Here is a 13,536-nt window from a genome sequence, read left to right on the forward strand (position 1 = left end):
TGTTGCGACATACAGTCACACATCCACATGTACATTATAATATATACATTACATAAGATACAATAAATACTTATGCGAGAGGCTCCATAAACAAGGTGCGGATCCTTCTCCAGGCTGGAGGTTACGTCACGCAAACTGATGGCGAAACCTCCGTCAAAGTCTTGTATTTGGTTCGCACAAGTTACCCTGTTGACTTGTTTAAAATAAATCCTCTATGATGATACCTTACGAGGAAATTCATTAATTTGCTTGCTGACCTCAGTCCCGGTTCCCTATGTTGCTGACCTTCAGTCCAGCGAGACTTTTAAAGTTTCGGCCGTAAAGGAACAATTTTGGGTGCTCAGCTCAGTCCGTGCTCCTTATCTGCTCAGTTTTAGTCCGTCGAGCAGGTAAGATTTACTCGTCCGAGTTCTCGGACGAGTTAATTATTCCGTGCTTTAGGGGGAGGGGGGTGGGTGGAAGAAGATAAGGAGCATCGATTTGCTCAGTTTTGTCAGATAGAGAACAAACTGAGCAATTTTCAGTTTTCAGACAGATTAGTTTTTCCCGCAAAACTGAGCACCCAAATATGTTCCCTATCTCCATAGGCCCCATGTTATAAATGCTGATCATTTTCCCGTCCGGCCGCTTGCTCTTCTAATAAAATGGGTTGAGTGGTTAGCGTGACGGCCCCGCGTTCAGGTGTTCCGGGAGGGACGCGGGTTCGAATCCTGGCCGCCGCACAGATGAGTTTTTTGTCACCGCCGAGTGGCCTAGGACTACCCACGTGCTGGCCAGAAGACCACCCATCAACCTGGGCTCTAGATAACCTCTCCAAAGAGAGGCTCAGAGATGAGTTCAGGGGGGCAGCATGAGCCAACACAAGATGGCGCCACTATAAACACTCGCCTGCGCCAGAATGGACTGGGCCGACCATCAGGCCCCACCGGGAAGAAGCCTTGGGCCGGCCATCAGGCCCCACCGGGAAGAAGCCTTGGGTCGACCATCAGGCCCCACCGGGAAGAAGATTAAGGCGCAATAGGCCATGACGTAAAAAAAAAAAAAGACGAGGCAAGACACTTCACCGCCCGTCTGCATGCTTCAAGAATTTTTCTTTTGTAGGCTGAACTCAGAACCTCTTTTTTACTTGTCAACCCTGAGGTCTGTCATCTATATATTGAAGAGGTTCCATATGGCAGGCCCAGTTAGGCTGCGTTTACACCAAGCGAGTCGCGTCGAGTTGCGTCGCGTCGCGTCATGACGATTCATGACGCATCATGAATCGCCACCCCAGTTATAACACTGATTTGTATATGTTTTTGAAAAAAAACGTTTACACCGGATGCGTCGAGTCACGTCGCGTCGCGTCGCGTCTAGTCACATATAGGGCTGGACCTATTTTTGACGTCAGTCACAGCGAGTCCGCAGTGGTGTGTTCAAGCATGCTGGTGGAACTCCTAATCAACTTAGTTCAAGAGCCCCCTGCTATATATGATTCCAGTGACCCTAACCACCGGGATCGTGATGTCATCGTTGCTTTATGGAAAGAAGTTTTCAGTTTTACGTATCATCCTGAAGCATGCAAACTATTCACTCAACCATTCATGCATATGTACATACAATGCACACGGTGTTAGATTAGGGCCTATTACAAAGCTATGTTAGTAGGACAAAGGACACGGGGGAGGGGGAATATTGACATACTTAATATGTATATTTTCAATATTTGTAAATAACAATGTACACCATTCATATAGCATCCGTTACGTTCAATCATACTCAAGCATACGCCAATAAATTATACCCGTCACCAAGAACATGAAGTAAATCATAATCCCTTCTGGGAGGAAAGCGGCTCACCCAGACACACGAACATCAACTTAAGTATATACTTGATAGAAACAAAAAAAACCCAAAAAAGAAAACCAAAGAAGAAAAACAACATTAAGAAAACAACTAAAATGAAAAGAAAAAGAAAAGGATTTGAAAAACGCCAATAGAAAATAAAAGAGTAAAAGACCAATGGAAAACAAAACAAATAAGATAAATATATAAAAAAAACGAAAACATGCATCCATTCTCTATGAAGTCAAATGGGTGACTGAGTACTGACTTGACTCATGTTGACGCAGTCGGTGTAAACGGAGATGCGTCAAAATGAATCGCATCAAATGACTTGACGTGAAACGACGCGACGCGACTCGATGCGACTCGCTTGGTGTAAACGCAGCCTTAGTGTTGTCACTACCTCGTACTGAATCAGGTGGTTGAGTACGTGGTTCACCATGCGACACCGCTTTTCTAACCTAACATACATATCAATCGCTTATAAGCTTACTTTATTTTCTGCTTACCTAGTGAATGACAGCGACTGGCATGCTGGGAACAGTTTCACTATGTTGATAGTCATGGATTTCATATTTGCATAATAACCACTCCAGCGATGCTGCTCCTTTATCATTTCAAATGTTAATGCTGGGATCCCACATCCGCGATTTCGCTCTGCGACGCTTGGCGATTTTGAAAATTTCCGAACTCGGCATATACGCTCGACATCGTAGCGACGTCCCTGCGATTAGTCGCAATAGTCGCGTGACTTGCGGGTGCCGGCCCGTCGCGCGAACATTTTGAAATGTTCAAAAAGTTCGCAGAAAGTCTGCGATACTGGCCAAATCGCACGATTATTCGCACGGTTAAGCGAGAGACCATCGCAGTATGCGCTCGCATACCCTCGTCAGACACAAGGGGTCGCGGTGTATGCGCGGGTATATGCAAGCGACTTTGTTCATCGTGCGTATGGCAGCGACGCTGCTCCGGAAAGTGAGATGGCAGCGAGCGAGCGGGAGGGTGTGAAAAACCGTTGGCGAGCGACCCACCAGCCAGTACGCTCGCAGTCACACTGTCCTGCCACACGCCGCTACCCTGCCCGCCTGCAAAATAATAGTATAGTCTTCAGGAATATATTATAATAGCATATTATTCATAACTGTTAAATAATAGCTTAGTTTTCATGAATGGAAAATAATAGAATAGCATTCCTAAATGCAAAATAATACCCTAGTGTTCATGAATGCAAAATATTAGAATAGTGTTCCTAACTACTAAATAATAGCCTAGTATTCATGAATACAAAATAATAGAATAGTATTCCTGAATGCAAAATAATAGCCTGGTTTAACAAAAGGCAAAAATATAAGCTAGTGTACACAGTGAAATTATTAGCTAGACTACACCGTAAAATTATTATGTATTTTTCTTGACTACTTCATTAGCTTATTAGCAAGTTATTACAGATTGTAATACTCTTTCCACTTTCAATTTATTATAGAAGTTGTAGATACGGTATAACATGCAGAAAACCTTACACCATACGAAGAAAATCCAATATTCCTCATAACAACTTACTTCGCTCCCAGGAGATCACGACTCCCAGTTAAGAACTGCTGAATTAGAAGCAAGAAACAATAAAACAATATTAGCGACAGCAAGGGAGGGTAGCACGGGCTACTACTTACTTGAAGCACTGGGTGTTCGTTACTAACCGACTATCAAATTTGAGTCGACACAAGCAACTGGCGTTGCCAGATGGGGATTGTTTTACCATATTGAAAACCTATAAGGTTGATCAGCCGAAATAATAACCTTGGCGTTACAGCGTCGGGATATGCAGGGTGCCAAGATTAATTTATGGTTAGTTAGTTAATTAGTGTGTGTGTGTGTGTGTGTGTGTGTGTGCCCGCCTATAAGGGTCGTACAGCGACGCGCCCTCGACGTTTTCTCGACCCTGCGTGCGACGTCGAGCGTCGTCGAGCGGCTAGACGAGGACGGTCGCTCATAGTCTTCAGGCCCTGCGTTCATCGCGAACCGTCGCAACGGGCTTTATTTTCAAAATTGGGTTCCTCTGCGTACAGTCGCGCGCATTCACGCACGGTTTACCTAGACGTCCCGTCTCCTGTCGCGCTCGTGTGCGTATTGGCGAGCGCCCCTTCCTCGCCATGTTGCTGTGAGTTGAAACAGAGGCAAACTCGCAGAGACAATGGCGATGCTCCCACGATTTCGTGCATTTTCAAAATCGCCAACCGTCGCAGAGCGAAATCGCAGATGTGTGATCCCAGCATGAAGAATGATCAAATTTGGTTGATACTGTTGTCAATAAATTATCCTTTGCATAGTTCAATGTCCAAAAAAAAAAAAAAAAACTTAGAGCACATAATATTCTAAATCATTGATATACAACTTGTCTCTATATCATTGCAGGTCTAAAACTGAAGCGAATGCGGTAGAACAAGGAAATGGAGCTGGCGGATGCAGTATCCCGGCTGTATTCAACTGACGGCTGACTTTGAGTCTTCAACAGCAATCAAAAGCCACCTCATGGACCACCAGCGCCCCTCGTGGAAACAACTACCCCCCTCCTCCCACACACACACACACACACACACACACACACACACACACACACATTAATGAATTAATGTATTAATTTAATTGTATAATGAACTACTGGTCTTTTCAGAGAGCGAGGCTTCATGGCCTGTCAAGTGGAGATTTGAGCCCCGCTCAGTCGGGATTTTTCTGCTGACAAAGGAGTGATTACTGTCCCACCTTGAGCAAGGGGGGGTGGGATATGTGGTGTGTGAGGTCTCAGCAATGCCCAGAGATCGACTGTAGTGAGCCTTGCTCTTGTTGGGAGGGTACTTTCTGGCAGACAAAGACACAGACCTTGTCATTGGCCTTTGAGCCTATGATGATTAAGAACCCATTACCCTGGGACAAATTGTAGGTGTGACATCCAGGTTGTCCAGTAGGGGTTAATGGGAAGAGCCTCCCAAAGGTAGAAATGTTATTCAACGCTGTCATTAAAAATTGGTTGATTAATTAATATAGCAAAAATAGGCCACTATCTGAGGGCTGAAATACATATAAATGCTGCAGTGATGGCAGAGTTCATATATACTCCACACCGGAATAACAAAACACAGGTTGCCAGAGCACTTGATTGATGTTTTTTTTCAAGACACTTTATTTCTAAGTGAGCAAGCTTTGTGTAAGAAATGGAAGGGTGGTTTGCTAATTAAGGTATCAACAAGTGTGCATCACAATAAACAGTTTATTATGTAATCTATTTTCCTAAGCTATTCAATACATCTACAAAATATTGTGAGTTTTCAAATAATATCCCTCTTTTACTACCCCAACGCAATGCTTGACAATAATTGGATAGTGAACCCTATTAAGATAACCTTTTCTTTTTTTACGGCTAAGGAAACAGTTCAAAGGCGTAAATAAAAAAAAAAGCCCGCTACTCACTGCTCCCGAACAGAGGTCAAAGGAATGTCCAAAACGAGAAGTCAATTTCATGAGGAGAGGTGTCCTGATACCCTCCTCTTGAAAGAGTTCAAGTCGTAGGCAGGAGGAAATACAGATGAAGGAAGATTGTTCCAGAGTTTACTAGCGTGAGGGATGAAGGAGTGAAGATGTTGGTTGACTCTTGCATAAGGGGTTTGGACAGTATAGGGATGAGCATGAGTAGAAAGTCGTGTGCTGCGGGGCAGCGGGAGGAGGGGAGGCATGCAGTTAGCAAGTTCAGAAGAGCAGTCAGCATGAAAATATCGATATAAGATAGAGAGGCAACATGGCGGCGGAATTTGAGAGGTAAAAGACTATCAGTATGAGGAGGAGAGCTGATGAGACGAAGAGCCTTTGACTCCACTCTGTCAAGGAGAGCTGTGTGAGTGGACCTCCCCCACACATGAGATGCATACTCCAAGGCGGGCAAGGCCCCTGTAAATGGATAGCAACTGTGCGGGGGAGAAGAAATGGCGGAGACGGTATAGAACGCCCACTTTACACTTCACTTTCACTTTACTCAGAAGAAGTGGCGTCACACCTGGTGCAGTAAGCTCGGCTGTACACTGAAACTTTCACATATGTAAGAGAATATGTGATAGGGATTAGTTGTGTTTATTAACCAAGATTTTAGGCGCATCCTCTACCTCCCTTTATTTTGACAGTGGTGGCTCCTATTTAGCTTATGTTCCGCGTTTGTGTGAGTATGAGTCACTTACGGAGTGTCTTAGGGGCTAGACTGTGACGAAAGGGTCAGCGGAGGGAAGCCCGTCAAGTGTAAACAAAGTTCGTGTCGGCCAGTTTTACGGGAGTGGAGACTAATGGACGAGTGGTTGAGGCAGCGAAAGAGGTATTGGAGAGTATGTGGTCTGCGAGATATAGGCAATGATAATTTGCCTCGAGTAGAACACCGTCTGGTCTGTATGCTTTGTTTTCTCTTCATAGGAGCTGCCAATACAAAGGCCTGTTTTGAGATAAATATCACGACACTTGTGACATCAAGGTTATATTAGTGATTTGGCTCCCCTACACTAAAATCCAGCTTTCCCACCAGGTTTCCAAGCTTGTTGGAGATAGGGAAAGATAAAAATAAGGTAGGATGTATTGTGTTAAACTATTTCTTCCAAGTGATCTACAAAAGCTGGCAAATGTGTTTGACAGTGTGTGCAAAATGTGGAAGTTAAAGGTTAATGTCAACAAAATGTGGAGTGGTTGAGGAGTCAAGCACAGCATCCTGAGATGGTTTGGCCACATGGCATATTTACTTACCTCACAAATAGATACTCCTTCAAGAGAATCTTTAGACCTTTTACTGTATATGTTAGTCTTCTTTACTTAAAATTCTATAACTACTAGATGAGTAGTTTATTTTGTATTTGTATATGCTGCATGTACACATGTATGCTGCCTGCTTAGTATGTGTTTGTTTCATGTACAGATGTATGCTGCCTGCTTATTATGTGCTAATTCCTATATTTTCTTTGTTTCATAAACAATGTTTCCTTCCTGTTCTTATTGCTGTACTCTTTGATCTTGGTAAACATTATTTTTTTTGTTTCAAAACCATTATATCTGCATATGACACATGTATGTTAATGCAGTTGGTCTTACATTGTAAGCTTGTACTATGTGTAGTTTACAATTTTTCTGGCCTCTTGTGAGTGTTGTTTTGCTAATTTCTATCGCTTATGTTATTCAATGAAAGCCAATAAAGTATTGAATTAGAATATACCTGCATTGATTTTACTATCTACCGTTTTTATATATAACGTATATATATATATATATATATATATATATATATATATATATATATATATATATATATATATATATATATATATATATATATATATATATATATATATATATGTATATATATATATATATATATATATATATATATATATATATATCTCTGCCTGTCAACATTTACCTTTCCTTCTTAATGGTAGCATGCCTTCATACAGCCTGTGCCTAAGAAGGGTAACCGCTCCAATCCCTCAAACTACCGTTCTATAGCTTTACTTTCTTGTCTATATAAAGCTTTTGAATCAATCCTTAACCGGACCTTCTATCTGATCGCCAGTATGGGTTCCGCAAGGGGCGTTCTACTGGTGATCTCCTAGCCTTCTTAACTGACTCTTGGTCATCCTCCCTTAGCCGTTTCGGTGAAACTTTTGCTATTGCGCTGGACATATCAAAAGCTTTTGATAGGGTCTGGCACAAATCTTTGCTTTCCAAACTACCCTCCTACGGTTTATATCCTTCTCTCTGTACCTTTATCTCCAGTTTCCTTTCTGACCGTTCTATTTCTGCCATGGTAGACGGTCACTGTTCTTCCCCTAAATCTATTAACAGTGGTGTCCCACAGGGTTATGTCCTATCTCCCACTCTTTTTCTGTTGTTCAAAACGAACTGTCCTATCCATTCCTACGCCGATGATTCCACTCTGCATTACTCAACTTCTTTTAATAGAAGACCCACCCTACAGGAACTTAACGACTCAAGGCTGGAGGCTGCAGAACGCTTAGCCTCAGACCTTACTATTATTCCCGATTGGGGCAAGAAGAACCTGGTGTCCTTCAACGCCTCAAAAACACAGTTTCTCCACCTATCCACTCGACACAATCTTCCAAACAACTATCCCCTATTCTTTGACAACACTCAGCTATCACCTTCCTCAACACTAAACATCCTCGGTCTATCCTTAACTCAAAATCTCAACTGGAAACTTCATATCTCATCTCTTACTAAATCAGCTTCCTCGATGCTGGGCGTTCTGTACCGTCTCCGCCAGTTCTTCTCCCCTGCATAGTTGCTGTCCATATACAGGGACCTTGTCCGCCCTAGTATGGAGTATGCATCTCATGTGTGGGGGGGCTCCACTCACACAGTCTTCTGGACAGAGTGGAGGCTAAGGCTCTTCGTCTCATCAGCTCTCCTCCTCATACTGATAGTCTTCTACCTCTTAAATTCCGCCGCAATGTTGCCTCTCTTTCTATCTTCTATCGATATTTCCACGCTGACTGCTCTTCTGAACTTGCTAACTGCATGCCTCCCCCCCTCCCGCGGCCCCGCTGCACTCGACTTTCTACTCATGCTCATCCCTATACTGTCCAAACCCCTTATGCAAGAGTTAACCAGCATCTCCACTCTTTCATCCCTCACGCTGGTAAACTCTGGAACACTCTTCCTTCATCTGTATTTCCTCCTGCCTACGACTTGAACTTTTTCAAGAGGAGGGTATCAGGACACCTCTCCTCCCGTATTTGATCTTGCTTTCGGCCACCTCTTTTGTTTCTTTTTTAGGAGCTGCGAGTAGCGGGCTTTTTTTGTGTGCCCTTGAGCTGCCTCCTTTGTTGTAAAAAAAAAAAAAAAATATATATAAATATATAATTATATAAATATATATATTTAAAATTATATATATATTTATATATATATATATATATATATATATATATATATATATATATATATATATATGTATATATATATATATATATAAGAGCATACAGTATTCTGCATAGCAATACAAGAAATGAAACAAAATACAGGTATGTAAAATAAAACAGGCATAAGACTACCCACATGCTGTCCTGAAGACCAACTATTAACCAGGACTCTAGAAGAAGCTGTCCGAGTGGAATCAAGAATGAGCTCCGGTGAGGCAGCATGAGCCAAGAATAATGGCGCCACTATAAAAGAAATGCCTGCGCCATGACGGGCTCGGGCCGACCATCAGGCCCTATAGGCCATATGTAAAAAAAAAAAAAAGCTTACCCTGAAATTGTACACTATAAAAAAAAAGTCACGCGAGGATTGAATAGATGGCGCTGAGCGGACTGATTTTTTTGCATTGTCTTGACCATGGAGGTATTAAGGGTGGAGTGGCTGTGAGGCGCGCGGTCAGTACTGTCTTGGGTGAGCCCACCGTTCTTCCCCGTCCGCCATATTGTTGTAGGGGCTGTCACTTCAGTAACACTTTTTTTTACCCCATTTTACACTGTTTATACTTACTTATAATATGCAGGCGTGTCAAGTGAAACTACGGTGTAACTGCTACCCATATATTGCATGCCAACAGGTCCTTCAGATTAAATATTATTTATCATGCACAGAATCACATTCCACTAAATAGTACTAATTTATTCATCCTGGATCTACTTCTGGCGCCTTTAAGGGATATTAGTCGTGCAGTAAACTGTTTGGCTGCATATATGTGCCTGACCTGCAGATAGGTCTCGCCTACAGCCTTGATCAGTAACACAAGATGATTAGTGAACGGATCACTGTCTAACATGTGTTGTGCCAGGCTGGAGAAGACAGCCCTCTCCTGGAACTCAGACAGTACCGTACAATTGTTACAATATTGTGCCAAGCATGTGTTGACAACTTTGCATATGGTTTGTCACTATACTGTAAAATTTTCTCTCTGAATTTCCTTTCACACACAAGACAAATGGCGACATCTCTGGCTGGAAAAGATAGGTGGCCTTTATTTTCAACTGAGATAAATCCGTGAGTTGCATCCAGATGTTGGGTAAATAAAGCATTGCAGCACGACTCACACTTTAAAAATCTCTTAGGTTTTAAGCTGACAAATCCGGCTATATAGCCAACGATCTTGTCAGAGAGATGTTGCTAACACTTTGATCATATAATCAATGTGCATATGTCCTGTGCATCAGTCTTGTTTATGAAAGCTATGCACGCTTGCTTGAATATCAAATATAAAAATGAATTAATGAATAACTTACTGGTGAAAAGTAATGGATGGATCAGATTTTTGTTCGCTTGTTCATTGCACCCAAATGAAACACAGGTAGTCAGCATTTAAGACCACACACGGAGCCACGCTCCTGCCTTTATTACTCTCGCTGCACGAGAGCTCTACTGAATTTTAGACAGAGAATATGTGTGGATCGACTTGAGTCAAGACCTGACACCTGACAATCAATTGCCATTGTCGTTACCCTCGGCACGCCTTTGAGACGGGCGGAGTCTACAACAATAGATGAGGGTGTGTGAAAAGAGTTAAAGTTATCCGTAGAGTCTCCTAATAGTTACAATGTGATAACAAGGACAAGTCTGGAGAGCCTTAGAAGCATCGGCTGTCAGTACCACTAACTCCTGATACTCCGTTTTTCAGGTCTATGTTACATACCCCTCACTTGGGTAACTTCCTTGTTAGTAATTGGAGGGTTGAGTAGTTATCATTCGATGCTCCTCACGCAGGCGCACATGTGCATAGGGAGGAATGCTCGCTGGGCGGCGGGGGTGAGCCGACATTCTCTCTACCGGCACACTGGGCTTTGATGCTTCGTCTCTGGCGCTCTGTCTATGTTGTAAGGTTGGTGGTTTTAGTTAGGGACCTGTAGCTTATGTCAAAGCTATGGCTCTAGGTAGGTGCAGCATTGTTGTCTGGAATTCTGCACTTGATTAAATACTGTGCTTCAGTGATTCGTGCTTCTTTGAAATGACTCCTTGAGACTAGTGTTGAGTCGAGTGATTTATGGACTTAGTGGGAAATTTATTGTTACAATTGATCATCAGGTCATCGTATGCTCACAGGACACATCTAACTGTAACATCTACAGTACTGTACAAGAAAATCCTGTCACCAAGTTGGGAAATCACCGTTGTAACAAATCTCACTGAAATATATAAATCAAGCATAATTGATTAAAGTAGTTTCAGCATTAATAAACATCAAATTAAAAAGACAAATTTCCACCTATCTTCCGATCGTAACGAACGTGGATGACTGACATCTTTGACGCCAAAAATAATTCCCGTAAGTAAGACTTGTCTGCATACTTCCAAAGCTGACATATTCACATGCTAGTTACAATAAAAGTTAGGGACAGCATCTGCTCAGGTGTAGTTAAGTCTGTCTTTGCAGATAAAAATGTATGGTTCAAGCAGAAGCACATGAGGTTCAAAGTTAAAAAGTACCTATCCCTATGTTAGTCTACACCCTCGATTATTACGGTTCCAAACAACTAAGGAGACTGACTGCCCTACATAAACTCAGCAATAAAAAGAAAATTGTAAGTAAGAGTGAAAAGTATTACTCAAGCACTCCCCTCTCGCATGAAAAAGATGCAGGCAAAAGCTCAGGAACCAAACATAAATTAGTAATTGCGAGGACGCAGGTTATAGTCGTGTGGTGGAAAGAAAGACAAATCATCGTCAGGCTGAGGCAAACAGGCGGTTCTCGCTGGTTCAACTAAAGTCGAATCGATGACCTGAGGCTGGACGTCTGTCTTTTTGAGGCGATCACTATGCACAATTCCATATGAATTAAAAATGAGGTCATAAAGCTCAAATTTGTGACCACCTAGTTGCCTAACTATCTGGCGTGGGCCCACGAATTTAGGGGACAACTTGGAATGTCTCTCTGGGACTCGAAGCATAACAAAGTCACCCACTTTCAAGGAAACAGGGGCGGCACGCTTGTGTTTCTGCAAGCACATAGCCTCAGGTGTAGCCTGTAGTCTATCTCTGACGCTTTTTTATGAATATCTGTGAAAACTTTGAGTTGAACCTTAGAATAATCATCTACATTATATACAGGTGAATGAGAACTACTAAGCAGGTCATATTTGTGTTTATTCTCAACACCCAAAATTATGTAGTGGGGAGATTGTCCCGTTGACTCACAAACACGGCTGTTTATGCTTGCTGCAACATATGCTAGCCAGTCCTCCCAAGTATGCTGAACTCCGCTAACGACCGGGCGCAAGACATCTAAAATCTTCCTTTTAGCGCGTTCAACAAAGCCGTTGCTGGCTGGGTGATAACTGACTGTAAAACTTTGTGTAATGCCGAACTGTTTGCATATATCTGCTAAAAGTTGATTTCGAAACTCGGTTCCATTATCACTTAACAACACCCTAGGTGTGGAGTATGGACAAATTAGATGAGTTATTAGGGCATGAGCAATGGACTTGGCAGATTTATCTTAACACACACACACACACACACACACACACACACACACACACACACACACACACACACACACACACACGAAGGAAAGGAGAGAGGTGCATGTGTGTACTAAAATATAATATATTATAATAATAATAATATAATATAATAATAATATTAAACAAATGGGTACTTAGTAACAGTAGGAGAAGGTAATAAATGCTTCCACAATAGGCTAACACAACGTACCGCGACAAGTGATCTACACAAACCAAGAGATACTTAGAGTCCTGGTGGCTGGCGGGAAGCTGTAGCAAGTGAATAGAAACTACATCCCAAGGCCGGTCAGGGGGCGGGTATTCTAGGACCGGCGCAGGCCTAGGCACCGTCCCTTTATGTTGGGCACACTTGACACTTGACACACTTAGCCACATACGCGTCAATATCTACACGCATAGTTGGCCAAAAATAGACCGCTCGGTCTGCTATTAATGTTAGTTCCCTCCTCGGGTGACCAGTGATCACCGCGCTATGAACTAAGTTCAGCACCGCCGGTACATAACACTCCGGTATCACAAATTGTGCGACAGCCTCCTTTTTACGGGGCCAGTAGCGGCACAAGACGTCGTACTGTGACAAGAACAGTTGTGAAAAAGACACAGGTAGTGGCGGGAGACTTGTTTTATCACCCGACTCCAGAGCGTAAATTACTTTACCCCAAACGTCATGTCGACGCTGGGCTGCTGCTAAATCCTTTAGAGTGAAATTTTCTATTTCAGTTGGCGTTTCTGCCACTGAGCCAACAGGTAGGTTCTAGACAGTGAATCCGCGACGACATTCGCGCGTCCAGGTAAATACTTAAAGGCTGGCCCAAATTCCTGGATGGTCAGGTCCCACCGTGCGAGTCGACCGGTAAGGTTTCTACTCTTAAAAATGTGGCCAAACCACTTTAAAGTCTGTCATTTCATTTGTTCAACCACTCCACACTTCTTCCCTTCACCCCCGTGACACATTCCAAAACGCTCATACACACTTTCGTATCTCATTCCATCCATTCTACTCACACCACAAGCACTCCTCAAATAACTCATTTCCACTGCCTGCACTCTAGACCTCTGACTTTCATTCCAGGCCCACGTTTCACTTGCATATGTGAGGGTTGGTACTATTATTGTATTTCTCAAATCCCTCTTTACCTCCATGCTCACACTTCTGCCATTCATGATTCGTCCCAAAGAACCTACCACCCTTCTTCCTTGCAATGCCCTT

The sequence above is a fragment of the Eriocheir sinensis genome, unplaced genomic scaffold (assembly GCF_024679095.1).
Source record: "Eriocheir sinensis breed Jianghai 21 unplaced genomic scaffold, ASM2467909v1 Scaffold680, whole genome shotgun sequence".
Classification (NCBI taxonomy): Eukaryota; Metazoa; Arthropoda; class Malacostraca; order Decapoda; family Varunidae; genus Eriocheir; species Eriocheir sinensis.